The following is a 12,211-nucleotide window of genomic DNA, read 5'->3' as shown; positions in this document are numbered from 1 at the left end:
GATGCTATATCGCTGCATTATATTATTGAAATTCCCGACAGGAGGTTGTGATTTGAATATTTCCACTATTTAATGGTACTTTCAGATTCCAGTTTACCTGTCGCTGCTGTCCTGCGTCTTCGACTCTGCCGTCTCCTCTCTCTAAATTGTGCCATTATTAACATCACTTTTGGCTTGGTGCATATCAAGTATCCATTTTGAGAGTGCTGTTATTTATTCATGAGGTGCTACAAGTGTTTGTATTTGATAACTCAGTCACTGCTGGCTCAGACCCAGACCCTGGGGCCGCAGAGCAGAATGGACTGTCGTCACCAAATGGAGCTAGTGGTCTTGCTGTTGACCAGGTAAGTGGTGCTGGCTGACAATTATATATTTTGCATGCGATATGACTGTGTGCATGATAAGCTCTTCTGTCTAGTTCACATCTGAAGCTTCACTTTTCATTCAAACAAACTAATGTGACTGCCACAGTTGTTAGATTTCATCAATAAGACCAGCATTTATATCCTAAAAAGTATTTAACCAGTCGGCGGTAAACCTCTAAAGACCTGCTGGTAACTTAAGTTACTCTGCCCTTTTTCTCCCCCGGGATGATGACGGAGGTTGACCGGCCCATGAGCTCAGCAGACGGCTGCAGTCTGTGGAAGCCCCGTTGGTCCGCAGTGGCTCTGCACAAAAACATCGGAGGAAATCTCCTAACAGGCGGTATCTGGATAAACTGACCACAGACTGGGGATTTAAACTGTGACTTTCTCGCTAGCACTGCCAGTTGTCGCGAAATGCATTCTGGGAAACAAAGATCCTGAATGACTGAAAAGAGTGTTCACCCCGTTCATTCTGCTATGGAACAAACGGCCCAGGTGCTGAGACCGATGCACAGAGCGAAGCCTCTTGTCATCCAGCCTGTTTAAAGGTAAAGGTACTTTATTTGTCACATATACAGCTAGTACAGTGAAATTCGTTCTCTGCATTTAACCCATCCCTGAGGAGCAGTGGGCAGCCACGGTGCAGCGTCCGGGGACCAACTCCAGATTATGAGCCAGTGCCTTTGGTCAGGGGCGCTGACTGGAGGATCAGGCTAGCTGGCATGTTTTTAGTGGTGGGGGAAACCGGAGCACCCGGAGGAAACCCACGCAGACACGGGGAGAACATGCAAACTCCACACAGAAAGGACCTGGGCGGCCGGGGATTCGAACCCAGGACCTTCTTGCTGTGAGGCAACAGTGCTAACCACTGTGCCACCGTGCCGCCTCAAGTGAAAAGAGAGAGGAGCAACAGAACAGAACTCCTCTGACAGCTCGGTCAGCTGCAGGTGAGGTGAACCGGCTGGAGAGCGCAGCGCAGCGCTTTACCAAAGTTCCTAATAAACAGCAAGCAAAATTTATGTTTTGCATTTTGTTCTCATACCGAACTAAAAAAAAGCCCAAAAAAACCAAACCATGATTTTTGTGTATTGTTACACCCCTAATATACATGATTTTACTTACACACACTATGGAGTCACACTCGGTTTTTTAAGGCACAGTGCTTGAGTCACACACACACTGCACAGGCGGTGGCAAGAAGTAGATCATACGCTGTATGAGGTTGTCAGATCACTCATTTCTTCAACCATATGTACTGTGGAAATGAGTCTAAGCCTCGGCCTTCTGATGGTGCAGCCAGGTGTGTGTATCACTGCCGTCCTTCATATTCAGGCTCAGAACAAGGAAACAATGAGGTGCTGTCTTCAGTGGATGTCTCATAGTCGTCTTTTAGATGTTTGTTCAGCCTTTTTTTTTTTGTTTTAGTCCTTTTCAATGTCTTCCTTGGAAGTGTTGTGTTGTTTTTTTGTTTTTTTCATTGAACGTCTGAGCAAAGTGACGTGAGGCTTTCATGTCTGAGTGGATAGCTTATTCTGCACTACAGTTATGGGTAAAGCCATGAGTCAAATAAGCTGCCACGGGGTCTTGATCATGGACAGAGCTGCAGGAATACAAATTCACTCCTGAGCGAACAAGATGCGTCGCCCTGTGGATGTGGACTGCTCAAATATTTCTGACCACAAACAGGCAGATAATGAAAGTTTAAAAGCTTTGGTTTCTGCTGCAAATTAAAGGGTCATATATCCCATAAATATATCCACTATCTTGCTGTCACGCTAAACACAGGCTGCAAAAGAAAACTGATTTAGCATTCCATCCACACGTCGGCTGTGTCTATTTATAGTCACCATCGCTATCAAATTTTGATAGCTATGAGCGCTAATTGTGAGAAGCCATGTTTCTCATCCCATTAGCTTATCTCTCACAAAGGCAGACGCACATTCATCAGGAAATTACACTGCAGAAAGACTTTCATTAATCAAAATGTATAACCTTATCTATGCCCAAACTATGACAAGCAATCCTCATTGACATTCAGCTGTGACCCGCCTTTCAATAACAACCAACACATCCGGTGTTATGGGTTGGACCCTTTATAAAATATTTTTTAAAAGGACAGTTAAGTGACAAACTGAAGGAGTGGAATAAATAAATAGCTAAACATCTGAAACTGCGTGACTAATTTTGTGTTTTTCAGGCGTTTGGCTTTACAAATGTTAGACACTGGATTTAAATAACAGAGCCATGCAATGCCTTGTGCCGCTAAGAGTCCTATCCGTTGACCGACGGCTGCGATTTTGCCTCAAATTAGAGAAAAGTCCCATTCTGAAAAGGCTGTAATGTAATGTGATGTAATGTAATGAGGCTGGTTGGGAGAGCTTTGTTCTCATCAGCTCGCCCATGCTCTCATTTCCCTCCATCGCCGGCTTCCCTCGTATCAGCTGTGATTTACTCACACGATCAATCTGACCTATCTCGCAGACAGTCGGAGACATTTCCCCCAAATGCCATTGGGCAACAGATGGTTATGAATACAACAGCACCTATCCGTATATGGCACCTTTTCTTGTCTGTTTTAGCAAATACGATTTAAAGGGCAATGGTTTGAGATAACACACAGACATTTGTTGTTGTTGTTGTTGGTGGTGGTGATGGTGGTTTTGGTTTATCCTCCACCCTAAATAAATATGGATGGAGCCTCTGTGGCATCACCCATTCGCCCCACGCCCAGCTCCCATGGCCTCGTGGGGAGCTGAGACTCCGGTGCATATGATGAGAAGAACGCTTCATTTTTCAGCCCTCCATATTCCACCTCAGCTGATTTCCACGGGCGCTGAATCACGTTCTTTCAAAGATAGCTGTACATAATCATAAACGCTGACTGGAACCATAGCTAAGTTGCTTTCAAGTGACTCACTGTTTGAAATATGTAAATACCAGTTGGAAATATCCCCTCTCAAAACACTGACTATTTATATTTAGAGTGCTGAGATGTTTTGGGTTCTTGGGTTTATCATCATCGATCTGACAAAAACAAGGAGTCTCCTTAAATATTCATTATTGGTTTTCTTTATGTTCAGTCACAAACTCTTTCAGCCACATGTCATGGTCCTCATCAGACGACTGTTTGCCTACTTGTCATTAAGATTAATCACTTGTTATCTCTGTAGTCTGACCCAGCGGATGTAGGCTAAGGGCTATAAGACTGCTATTAGGCACCTATTTAAAGCAGCATTCTTCTCCCTTTCCGGTCGCCCTGCCTGTTACTGTTTTCCATTGATTAAAAAAAGAAAAGAAAAAAAAACACCAGTGAGCAACATTTCTTCTCTAATAGCAGACGGATAAAAGATGCAGCTCCAGCGTTCTGACATAGTGCTGTGGGGATCGGAGATGGAGGTTTGGCTATAATGTCAGACCAGTGTCACTGTGGCTGACAGGTCCAGCAAATTTCCAGTAAGTGTTCCAGTCAAATTACCGCTTCCAAGGTCAATAATAAACCTCGGAGTTGGCATAGTGAATGTGTAACCTGCATCCCAGGTTTTTGAGGCCACTATCAAGTATATGTTTGTGATTTTTGTGTCTGCTGTACATTTATACATCTATTAATGAATGCATGAGATTAAGATTTAATTCAATTTAATGTTATCAACTGTGTCACTATGCACATATAGCATAGCTGGCTTCTGCAGGCAAGACGACTGTATGACATCTATAATGAAAACCAAAGGCAATGTAACTATTCCGAGTCAATAAGCTTTATTCCTCATGATGTTGCTCTGTATGACATGTACTGTAGGCTGCTTTCCAACACGGGTGTTTATGGGGCACTGACGTGACTCAGGCTGAAATGGCTTTACATATGATTTCCGGTTCTTCTTGTGAGCCCTCAGAGCGACTTGGTTCAGCAGGCTTTCTCCTCCACTGGCAGGAAAACAACTAAAAGTGATTTCTTGTGTCACTGAGCATAGTTCATAAAAGCTCTACTACATTGCTGGGAATTACAGTAAAATTCCAAGGGTTTTGGCAACATGCCAAGCTTCCACAGAAGCCATGCTGAGACATCTTCCATGACGTGACTTTGTGTTTTCATGTGTACCCTATGCAGTTGGGGGAAAAAATGCTCTGCGTTTAATAGGCGAACATAGATTATCTTCTGATAGGGGCCATTCTGACTGAAAGAAGTCAGAGTAAACCCCCTATATCCCACACAAGATATTTTTTATCAAACATACATGAAGGCTTAGACAAATTATCAATAGAAAAGCAGATATGTGACTATACTGAGCTGCTGTTTGTTTATGATATTTCTGATATCAGTGCTACCCTTGAAACATCAGTTTGCCCTCGAGCACATTTCAGCATTACAATATTTTGCAGATGACCTTTTAAAGAACTCCTGATAAATCTGAGGATTTTAAATGCATCAGTATTGAAATATCTATATATATTTTTTTAAACTTCATCATGTTTTCAAACTAAAAATGTATTGCAACCTTGGGAGAAGTGCTGCACAGCAAGTTGTCAGACTGTTCAGACGGAGGCACTAAATGCTGATTCCTGTACAGACACCTTTAGGCACAACTGTGGGAAGCATTTTCCGGAAAGGCCCATTTCCATTCTGGTCCATAATGTGACATCCAAGAAGCGAGGCCAATGAGATGGTTCATTTATCACACTGGAAGTTTTCATTAGGACCAGCACCTTGTTTCGTTCTCTTGCTTGGCAGATTTATTTACCCTTGACTCTTCTGGCTTTTTAAGGAGGAGAGTCCAACTGCTGTAACAGTCTGCCCCAATAAAACCTCTACGACAGCTTTTTTTTTTTATTATTCTGTCTTTAGTTTTAAGTATGTTTTTTTACTTGCTCAAAGTATTGCCACTTTCTGTTATTAGACATGATTCTATATAACATCAACCTCTACACACTCTTTTTATTGAGTTAAAAGTCAATTCTAGAGACTTGATCTATTGGATGTTTGAAGTCGCCAATGAATAAATCCTTTACACTGACTTTGGTAAGTGGATTGAGCTAGGTGTGCTAATGTTTACTTTAGCACTGCATCCTTATTCTTCAGCCAGTTTAAATGCAACTAAACAAACCATCATTGTAGCTTCAGTATAGCAACAATCAATATCAACAAGTATATCAATAACCCCTTCCAACCCTACTATGTATTTGCAATTCAAACAGACATAGAACAACTGTCCACTAATGAGTCCACCACAACAAACAGCGTCTTTGGTTACGCTTTGTAGATCTTTGAAAATGATTTGTGCTGCAGAAAATAGTACAAATATGTTATTTTTAGCTCCAACATCAAAGCACTGAATGTTATAAAAAGAAACCTTTCTTAGTACCTGAGATGTCATATATTTTTTTCTCTCTTTGTGCGTCTTCATAATCCTCCAGAGTGGCACGTCATATTAATGAGGAAAAAAGATCCATTAGTACTGGAAAAGAGCCCCAATTTAGCAAAACAATACCAGTCTCATCCAAGAAAAAAAAGTGAGACAAAAGAAACAGGACAGGAGTGTGGAACACAGGCAGTAGCGTGCACAGACCCACAGCTCCCTCGGCTGTCTCATTTGTAAAAGCCTGTGATTAATTGAGATGTATGATAAGTGCTATGGGTATTAATTCAATCATGCAGATGGTGAGACTGAATGCTTTGACATTTGTAAGTGTCAACACCTTAACCCAGCACGACAAAAATATCAATTACCTTGACTTAGGTGACTCACTGGCGTGTTTTTAGCCTATAAAATAGATTTTGTTTTGACACAGACATGAAGAGGATTAAAAATCTAAAATAAAAAAAAATACTCAGCGGGTAATAAGAAGCTCTGAAATCTTCCTGCGCCGTTTTGATTCCAGAGGAAAGAGCTGCAACAGCCACAGTGGATTAAAATAAGAAGCTGTTAATGTTTCTGATTGTGTAGCTTTCCAGCGATCTGACAACAAACAGCTCCAGGTGAAAAGATGAACTTGTCGTAATGGAGTTTTTGGTGACAGTGAGCAATGGGGAGCAAGGACTGAGTTTAATGATGTTATCAGTCACCGTGCGATCTCGCATTGATAGATGAAGTGTCTAGTGAACCTTCTGAAGGTGGGCAGCCGCTGGTAAACATGAGTGCTGTCAACATTACAGTAGCAGCACTGATATTCTGGAAGAGGCGGCTATTTAATGTGCAGAGATGCCACCGATTTCTCAGAAATGACAAATCAATATGTGGAAACCAGACGGCAATCAGAATCACTTTTTCGGTAACACTTCATAATAAGTGGCTACACACTATTAAGCATTAAAAAATACTGAATTCATCATCTATAACACATGCATACTCATTAGTATGTAGTTTATAAACAGCTAAAAATGTTTTACTCTCATTGATATGCACTAACTATGTTTATAAACTACATATTATTGAGTATTCATGCATTATAAATGAGGAATTCAGTGTTTATTAAGGCTTAACTAATGCTTAATAGTGAGTACTTATTAAAAAGTGTTAGCACTTTTTCTACAACTTCAAAGTGTATTAGATATGCTGCAGAGGACCACTGCAGGCCTCATCCAGACCTGGCATGAACCTGCAGCTTCAGTAATATGGTCACAAGTGGTCAGCTCAGAGTGTGTCTGCTCACAGCTGCTGTAAAATGTGTTTCCTCTTTCCTGATGTGACCAGTGACCACGTGTGATCGCATCTTCTTCCCCATTTTATATTACAAACAATGTTTTGTTGTTGTTTTGAGCCAGTCTGAGAGACAGCTCCATTGTCAGCGTGCTTGTGTGAGTGTGTGTGTGTGTGTGTGTTTATGGGTGAGACAGAGAGAGCAAGCAACAGAGCTAGACAGAGTGAGGGCAAGCAAGACAGAGAGCGGTACAGAGACGCTGAGCAAATCACCTCGCTGCTCACAGCTCCACAGTAAAATAAGACTTGTGCCTTTTGACATTGTAAAATATTTTCACATCATAATGAAACTGTGTTGGAGATTAATGAGACTGTGTTGGAGGACATCAGTAGAGTCAGCAGTCTTTCAATGTGGCCACACGAGGCCAAGATCACCTCTGAGCGTGGTCTGGGTGATCAGATATCAAAACATGTTCTTCACTCAATCTTTGAGCGTTCACGCCTCAGCCGAGACCTGCCTACTTGCGAATGGATCACCTGAGATAGATGTTTAATACCAGGTCTGAACCGGACTGTGGATGCTTGGAGTCTATACCAGATTCATTCCTTTTGTGTTAAAGGGATAGATCAACATTTTGGCAAATTGGCCCATTGCCATCCCTATAGTTTTAGGAGTAGGTTTGTTACCTTTAATTGTCGGTGCAAGCTATTTTTAGAACGGTAGAGCAGAGCCGTGAGCTGCTCAGAGCTACACTATGGAGGCTAATGGGATTTCTTGGTTTCCCGTCATCAAACTCATCAAATACACAATCCAACAACTCCAAAACGCTCTGGTGGACAAGTTGTGACCTTTGATGAGCTTGATGAGGGAAACCAAGAAATTCCATTAGCCTCCGTAGCGTAGCTCTGAGCAGCTCGCAGCTCTGCCGATCGAAAAGTAGCTTGCACCACCAATTAAAGGTAACAAACCTACTCCTAAAACTAGGGATTATGGCAATGCCAATTTTCCAAAATGTTGAACTATCCCTTTAAACAATTGGTTATCAAAATAGACAAAGCTTATATGTAAACTTGTGGTTTTTCCTCTAAATATTAGCCTCATAGGCTCTGGGACAAAAACAACAACAAGCAGAGGTACTATGTCACACAGCTTCAGTTGTCACACAGGACCTACACCAGTAACAAGACGTGTCAGGATGAGTCTGATTCAGCTCAGCGGGTGACTGATTGTGCTCCCCCATCTCCACCGACCAATTTCCTCACTCAAATTCTGCTGCAAGTTAAGTTGAAGCCAGTGTCTGACTCCACGCTTTCCACTGTGAAATACACTAATGCAATTTTAACCCGCTAACCCTGCTGCATGTTATTAGCATCAAAACCCACACAAGTTATACTCGTACCACTGGAACCACAGCTCATACCCTTCCCAGCTCCAGCTCCGAGGTCCACGAAAGGTCACACTCCATGAATATGTTTAGAGAGAACATGACACATGCTCCATATACGTAGCTTCAAATCTTGCATCATGGAAATCAATTTAAAAATCAAGAGCAACCCAGCTTCTTCTACAGTCGTGACAAGAGTTTAAACACATAGCATGACAATGTGTGATCAAAACATATGGAGACAGGGCTAAAAAAAACCCTCCGGTACGCCATACTTCCTGTGTTCATCAGCCAAAGCAAGCAAGCCAAAAGAAAAACAATGGGAGTGGGACAGAATATAAATCTCAGAGAGGGAACTGCAATACCCCGTCAAGATGTTTGTATATTTGACCAGTTTCTGGAAGAGAGATTTAAAAAAAAAAAAAAATTCATTCTATGTAGACAGTACATTATTGTATTGGTGAGTATCCTGGCTTTGAGACAATAGCTGTTATTCTTCTACGTAGAAGAATATATGACCTGCCAGGCTTAGACGTGCCTTGACTTGTCCAGACTGTTAATGAGCAAAGTTTAAAAGAAATAAATAGGAAAAATAGCCAAAGTTTAACATTCTTTGAAACCACAAGAACAAGAAATAGACTAAAACAAGCGTCCTTTTTCCATTTCATAGATAGAAGTTTTCATGATGCAGTTTGTTTGTAGTAATTGTATAATCGATTAACACCACTACAAAAGGCATGCCGTGGGAGAGTCTGTTTTCTCCTTTGCAACATCATCAGCAGTTCCCATTGTCATGAGTTCAGCACTAAGTGACACTATGGGGAGTTAGGAAGTACCAAATATCTTAAATGCACTTGGACTGATGCCATCTGAACACAAGTGGCAGCAGCCTTGTTTACAAAAAGACAATATCGCCCTGCTGATGTATTTCAACCACGCTCTTTAATACTTTGCGGCAAGCAAAAAGCTGGTCCAACTCAATTAAGCAAAGGGTGGCAAACACAGCGGGTGCCCAGACTGTTCAAATACCTAATATGACTTTGCCATTTTAAATTTACACTGCACGACCTTTGCGTGACTCTTCTCAAAATCAGATGTTATATGGCCGCTGTGTTTCAGTACAGGAAGACTAGGCTACTGAGGGCACTGAAAACCGCTCTCCTGAATTGCAATTTGCAGAAGCCTGCAGGCTAATTCATGCTGATTTCCACAGCATTCAATATGAGCCACTTGGAGAGCAGCTATTCAATTACTGCCACCAGTGGCTGAAAAAAAAAAAAAAACACAACACGGCTGCTTGATGGGTGTCTCACCGTCCACCTGAGGAGACTGGAGATTGTGGAAAAATTATCATTACTAAATCCAACAGGTTTGTTTTTTCCCAAAAAAACAACGAAAAAAAGAAGGAAAAAAACAGATATTTCACAAGCAGAAAACGATGACTACTCAACCATGAAATGAGAACTATGAGACAGAAACCAGAAGTAGTGCTGTGACAGATGCTTAGCACATCCATCCTCATAGTTTTGGGTGTAGCCTATCCATTACTTAAGTTATTAATACCTCACAGCTCACAATGGCAGACACCACACTCAGTCCTTTTGTACTCTGCTCAAACAATTATGTAGGCAGAGCTCTGACTAGTGAAGATGAAAGGTAAATGTCATTTAATTGATCCTTGTTCATTTTGAAGGCTGAGTGTCACTCATCTCAGCACTCCACTGCTGCCGGAGGAAAAATAACAGAAGCGCTGCTCTCTATATCCCAAGTCTTATCCTACAAACACACACACACACACGGTCATATTTTAGAGCAAAAGTGATGGATGTTTGGCTACAGAAGAGAAAAGACGTATTTGAAGTGCTACAGCAGCTAAACCGAAGTCGTGCTTTCTGTTTATTTAGACACAGACAGCGCAGGAAGTAGAGATTTCTGATTGCATTTCGATATTGAGCCTTCGTCCATCATTAACTACAGTCATTGCCTACAATATAGGCTACAATGTTACCACTGAAGCCAAATGAAAAACGTCAGTTTTTTTTTCTTCTGCCACATGCAGACGTCGACAACAGGGTCAAAATGACGAGGTGACGCGAACACATCATAAAAAGTGACCACAAGTACGAAGGTGGAGGCATTTCCGAGCCAGAAACTGGACATGTTAGCTTCAGTCCACCTTGCAGCGGACTTGCGCAACAAAGTTTCCCGTTAAGTCAGGAGTGAATTCAACACAGTGACACAACAAAGTGGTCCCGTATTCTGACAGACACACACATAAACACGCCGTGGAAACATGTTGTAAGTAGTCAACAGCAACATTGTCAACTCCGAGCTCCGACCGCACGCAAACGCAACCACATACAACCACACAAGCCAAAGTGTGCAGCCGTAAACAAAAGATTGTTGCCAGCAGCAGCAGCAGCAGCAGCGGAGAAACTCGACAGCTGAAGTCCGAGCAAAGAGGTCTAAAAGGGCGAACCCCGGGGGGCAGAGCGGTAGGCTACTTACCCCGGAGAGAGAAGTCCGAACAGTCCCGAAGAAGAGAGAGAGAGGAAAAGAAAAAAAAAGCTCCCACGGTCCTCGGCGCTCCACAGTCCGAGCTCCACATCCAGCAGCAGTGAGTCTCATTCCCCTGTCCGCTCTCCTCCGCTCGCTGCTCCGCCGCTACAGCTGTGGACAAGTTTGCTGACGTCAACAAGCTCTCGGTCTGAACCGGCACCGCTCTTTGGTCGCAACTTGAATAATAGGCATGGAAGAGGAGGGGGAAGACGCGACCGGAAAGAATCGGGGAGGCAGGCACCGCATGTGAGGCTACCCTCTGAGGACAATGCTTTTATTCATATTCAAATTTTTAATATTACAAAAAAAAAAAAAAAATCTCAGTTGAGAGAAGGTGAATAAAAGTCCACCACACAATGCCTGTATTTACATTAACATTTATAAAACCACATCAAGTAGATTTATATGAAGTGTGACATACATGCATTGTTAAGATGAAATATATCAGATGCTACTTTATGCTTTTGGACATGAAAATATCAATGCAAACCCAAAAACATTTCACTCTGACTGCAAATTCTGCAAATCTATACCTAAATGACTATTTGTGAGATATATTAAAGGGGTAGTTCACCCCAAATTCAAATTTCACTCATTATCTACTCACCCTCATGTGGACTAAGGGTAAGTTTCAGAGTCCTCCGTGCCTTCTCTGAGTTACAGCAGGGTTCCGTGCAGCACTGCATGTCCATACGGACACTACTTTTCTTCATCCAAAAAGACACACCAAAAACCATCCAAATACCTCCACACAGCTCGTCTGTAATGTCCGCCTTGTATTGAAGCAACATGAGAAATTGTTCAGAAAAAAATTTAATAAGTCTATATTACTTGCTTGTTTGTAGCAGAAGCTCCTCTTCCTGGTCCGTCCAAATCTTGCGCGATTTGCGCCAGCGTCATCCTTAGACGAAGAAAAGTGGTGTCCGTTCACAACCATCATATGGACATGCAGTGCTGCACGGAGCCCCGCTGTAACTCAGAGAAGCCACGGAGGACTCTGAAACTTCTCCTAGCCCTTAGTCCACATGAGGGTGAGTAGATAATGAGTGAAATTTGAATTTTGGGTGAACTATCCCTTTAAGGGTAAACATGGCTGTAACATCAGCTGAATCTAATATGACATGTAGTGTTGTAGTCAAGACCACCCAGTCTGACACAGTGTCAAGACCAAGACCAGAGCACCAAGTCCAAGACTTTGAGCCACAAGGTTGGTCTTGGCCTTAAAGTTTGAGCGGGTCAAGACCAAGTCATGACCGGGGGGGGGGGGGGG

The 12,211-nt window shown here is 42.3% G+C and overlaps 1 protein-coding gene across 1 annotated transcript in view; it reads right to left on the bottom strand.

Annotated features, from left to right (window-relative positions):
- Window positions 1–11,063, bottom strand: part of gulp1a (GULP PTB domain containing engulfment adaptor 1a) — a 102,852-nt gene extending 91,789 nt beyond the window's left edge. The window contains exon 1 of the mRNA XM_083997185.1: window positions 10,891–11,063. The gene's annotated coding sequence lies outside the window, so the exon portion shown is untranslated. The remainder of the gene's footprint in view (window positions 1–10,890) is intronic.
- Between the last annotated feature and the right edge of the window lie 1,148 nt (window positions 11,064–12,211).

Source organism: Trachurus trachurus (assembly GCF_905171665.1).
Source record: "Trachurus trachurus genome assembly, chromosome: 21".
In the NCBI taxonomy this organism is placed as follows: domain Eukaryota; kingdom Metazoa; phylum Chordata; class Actinopteri; order Carangiformes; family Carangidae; genus Trachurus; species Trachurus trachurus.
The sequence above is the reverse complement of the archived record's forward strand: the minus strand, read 5'-3'. Positions and strand labels throughout refer to the sequence as shown.